We start from the raw sequence: 5,118 nt of genomic DNA on the forward strand, positions 1-5,118 counted from the left end.
AATAACTAAGATCAAATAAACAATGCATGCAAGAACACGTTGAATGTCAATATAAACATCAACACATATTTTTAAGAAAAGAAAGACATGCAAGACACCAAACTTAGAAATTTTTATATTAGAGACACTAACAAATTGAGAATGCACATGAGAAACAACAAAAGACACAAAACAAGAGAATTTAAAGATCAGACCCAAGAAAATCATCAAGAACAACTTGAGGATCAATGAAGAACATGATGAATTTTCGAAAATAAGAAAAATGCAATGGACACCAAACTTAAAATTTGACACTAGACTCAAACAAGAAACACAAAATTTTTGGTTTTTATGATTTTATGAATTTTTTTTGTATTTTTCGAAAATTAATTGGAAAAAGAGAAAATAAATAAATTCAAAATTTTTAATAGGGATTCCAGGAATCATGCAATGTTAGTCTAAAGCTTCAGTCTAAAAAGATTAGACATGGCTAGCCAAGCTTTAGCAGGACATTACATACAACAGCCAAATTGATGGAAATCAATTAGCTCCTGTGATGATAAAAGCATCATCTGAAACTCTAGAATTCATTCTTAAAAATTCTAAAGTCATAGAATAATTAAAATTTTTTTTTGAAATTTTTCGAAAATAAAAAGCTTAAAAATAAAATAAAATTACCTAATCTGAGCAACAAGATGAACCGTTAGTTGTCCAAACTCGAACAATCCCCGGCAACGGCGCCAAAAACTTGGTGCACGAAATTACAATCACACTTTTTCAATTCCGCACAACTAACCAGCAAGTACATTGGATCGTCCAAGTAATACCTTACGTGAGTAAGGGTCGATCCCACGGAGATTGTCGGCTTGAAGCAAGCTATGGTCATGCTTGTAAATCTCTATCAGGCAGATTCAAATGGTTTTGAGGTTTTGATAATTAAAATATAATTAAATAAAATAGAAATAAGATAGAAATACTTATGTAATTCATTGGTGGGATTTCAGATAAGCGTATGGAGGTGCTTTGTTGCTTCTGAACCTCTGCTTTCCTACTGCCTTCTTCCAACCATGTGTTACCTCCTTCCATGGCAAGCTGTATGATCCTCTCAGATGAAAACAATTCCATCTGCACTATCACCGCAGGGCTAATCATCTGTCGGTTCCCGCTAGCGTCGGAATAGGACCATTGTCCTTTTGCGCACTGTCACTTGCGCCCCATATTCGCAGGTTTGAAGCTCATCACAGTCATCCCTTCCCAGATCCTACTCGGAATACCACAGATAAGATTTAGACTTTCCGGATCCTGGATCCTACTCGAAATATCACAGACAAGGTTTAGACCTTCTGGCTCCCAAGAATGGCTGCCAATATTTCTAGCCTATACCACGAAGGTTCTAATCTTAGATTAGAAACCCAAGAGATACACACTCAAGCTATTGTAGATAGAACGGACGTGGTTGTCAGGCACGCGCTCATAGGTGAGAATGATGATGAGTGTCACGGATCATCACATTCATCAGGTTGAAGTGCGAGTGGATATCTTAGAGAAGAAGTAGGCGTGAATTGAAGAGAAAAACAATAGTACTTGTATTAATTCATGAAGAATAGCAGAGCTCCACACCTTAATCTATGGGGTGTAGAAACTCCACCGTTGAAAATACATAAGTGAAAAGTCTAGGCATGGCTGTGAGGTCAGCCTCCCAAATGATAGTCTATGATAGCATAAAACTGATCAAAGATTAAAATGCAATAGTAAAAGGTTCTATTTATAATGAACTAGTAGCCTAGGGTTTACAGAAATAAGTAAATGATGCAGAAATCCACTTTCGGGGCTCACTTGGTGTGTGCTTGGGCTGAGCATTGTAGCTTTTTCGTGCATAAACTGTTCCTGGAGTTAAACGCCAGCTTTGGTGCCAGTTTGGGCGTTTAACTCCAATTTTGGTGCCAGTTTGGGCATTTTACGCCAGAAATTTTAGGCTGACTTTGAATGCCAATTTGGGCCATCAAATCTCGAGAAAAGTATGGACTATTATATATTGCTGGAAACTTGAAGGCCTTGCATTTAATTGGACTTGGTCTACTAATCATCCATCCAGCTCGTATCTATGAAAGGGTAATGATAAATACTAATGTCAAAGGCCTCTTCCTTTTTCATCTATAGGGGGAAACGGTTTGAGTATGGAATTCTTGAATAAAAACTTGGTGGCAGGATGTCTACTTTCCAACGCAATTGAGAGCACGCCAATTGGGCTTCTGTAGCTCCAGAAAATCTACTTCGAGTGCAGGGAGGACAGAATCCAACAGCATCTGCAGTCCTTTTTCAGCCTCTGAATCAGATTTTTGCTCAAGTCCCTCAATTTCAGCTAGAAAATACCTGAAATCACAGAAAAACACACAAACTCATAGTAAAGTCCAGAAATGTGATTTTTATTTAAAAACTAATAATTATATACTAAAAACTAACTAAATCATACTAAAAACTACCTAAAAATAATGCTAAAAAGCGTATAAATTATCCGCTCATCAGTAATGCTATAACGGCAGAAATTGGAGTCTTACCTTCTTGGGGATGGAGGAGCATACTGGAAGGCCGAAAGATTGTTGAAAAATATCTTAATTGGGCTGTGGGTACTAGTGATAATATCCAAACCTTTGAGGATCCTTAGCTGCCTCCTCCGTATCCTTTAATGATTTCTGACATGCCAAATAGACAGGCTATTTCTGAGTTGGTTCCAAGAGTTAAAGATCTAATTACTGAAGATAGGAATTGGAATCAGAATCTCATTCAAGAATTATTTCCCCAAGACATTGCAAATAGGATTTTGTCGGTTAAAATTCAGCAGAGTAGGGACAAGTTGCAATGGGATTTGAACAAATCCAAGCAATATGATACAGTTTCAGGTTACAGAATTGGCTATTTATTTTACCATCAGCCTCTAGAGCTTTGCCCTAATTATATGCAGCAGAAAAAGACATGGATTGATCTATAGAAGTTGAACTTACCTCACAAAATTAAGCTATTTATCTGGAAAGCTCTCCATGGCCGACTTCTGGTGCTTGCTCAGATTCATCACCGCATCCCATATATATCACCAATATGCCCCTGCTGTCATGAAGCAACGGAAACAGTCACTCATTGTTTGATTGATTGCTCTAGAATTAAAGACGTATGGTCTCAGAGTTATCCTCATGACTGTCATCCCCCTCAGAGTCCTAACGACTTTTGGACATGGTGGACTGCATCAACAGAGATACTTAACCCATTGAAGAATGCTGACCGTAATCCTCAATTGCTTGCCATCATTTGCTGGAACTGCTGGAAAACTCGCAACCAGTTGATTTTTGAAGGTTCTACTTTTATGCAGTCTGCCATTCTAGCAAGCTTTGTCAAGTTGCTCCGTGAAATCCAAAGAACTCCCAGTTTAGGTCGTCATCTCCATGAGGCAAGCTCTTAGTTGCATTCAATTTGATTTATCATTCTTTCTTCTTTAATATTTTTCTTCGTTTTTCGACCACGCACCGTTGGATGAATACCTTCAGTGTAGTGTTTTTGGGAAATCCCCACCTTTTATTATACTGTCCTGCTTTTGGACATCTTTGTATTTCATTTTTTAATAATTAATGAAATATAACCTATTATCTTTGGTACTCAAATTACTCCTTTCTTGTTATCTTCAACAACTTTTTTCTTTATCTCTATAGCCACTCACCATTGTTAACCATCCATTCTTTATCTCTTACTTAATTACATTTTCTCCTCCTTTTTCACACCCACATTCTCTTTTCTTTCTTTGTCGGATCCCTTTTCTTTCTTCTCCACACGCAGTGGCGGCAGTGGCAATGGTGGCTTCCCCCACGTCGTTGCCTCTTCCTCTGTTCTTCCTTTTTTCTATTTTTCTCTCTTCCTCGCTCATTGCCCTGTGTGTCTCCCTCTACGTTCTTTAAGGCAACGACAACCTTCATCGACAATGTCTTCTTATCCCTTTTCTTTTTACTATTTTTTCCTTTTCCGTTGATTTGGTTCAACAAGAGCTAGTCCAAGTTGTGAGCTTAGACCGTCGGGTCGAGGAGTCCGACTTCGAGAAGCTCACCTACCTCCGATGCGTACTCAAGGAGACCCTTTGCCTCCACCTGTCGATCCCCCTCCTCTTCCATCAAACAGCGGAAGAAACAACAATTGGAGGCAACTTTATCCCAAAGTGGGTGCACGTTATGATCAACGCGTGGGCCATACGAAGGGACCCAAGCAGCTAGGAAGAGCCGGAGACGTTCAGTCCCTGGCGGTTCTTGAAGGTTGGCATTCTGGACTTCAAGGGAAGAAATTTCGAGTTCATACTGTTCGAATCAGGTCGAAGATCTTTCTCTGTGATGTAGTTAAAGCTGTACGCGCTTGAGCTGGCGGTGGCCTATCTACTCCACTGCTTCACATGGGAGCTTTCCAATGGGATTAAGCCGAGCGAGATTGACATGAGCGACGTATTCGAACTCACCACTCCCAGATCCACTCGCCTCGTCGCTATTCCCACAAAGCGCGTGCTCTCTATTTGTTGGTGTTATTGTTTATCTCCTTTTATCTCATTCTCTGTCTCTATTTGTTGTTGTGTTATGTTGACGGTAGTGTTGGCAATGGTGATAGTCGTGGTATAGTGGTGGTGGTGTTACCAGTGGTTGTGGTGATCATACAATGATGGTGTTTAAAATAAAAAAAATGGATAGCAATTTTATTATTAACAGAAAGTTTAAAAGGATGAAGATAACAACATAGACCGGGTAGTTTGGATATTTTGATTAATTTAACAAAATCAATAAAAAAATTAACTATTGGTCATTTTTGTCGAACATAATTTATTTTTTATGGGTATAAAATTAGTTTTATTCTTTTATAGTTAGTTTTGTTGAACATCAATTTTACTTGCAGTGCAGTTTGGATTGGATAAATTTTTAAACAAATCCAATCTGATCTGATCCAATTTCAAGCAGTTTGGATTGAATTGGATTTGCAGTTTTGTAAATTTAAAAAAATAAATATATGTAACAAGTCTCAACATCAAATTTTAAATAACCAACAATGACATAACAAGTCTCAACAATATTTTAAAAAACCAACCATAATATAATATAGAAATAAAATTATAAAATT

The sequence above is a fragment of the Arachis ipaensis genome, chromosome B06 (assembly GCF_000816755.2).
Source record: "Arachis ipaensis cultivar K30076 chromosome B06, Araip1.1, whole genome shotgun sequence".
NCBI classification, from domain to species: Eukaryota; Viridiplantae; Streptophyta; class Magnoliopsida; order Fabales; family Fabaceae; genus Arachis; species Arachis ipaensis.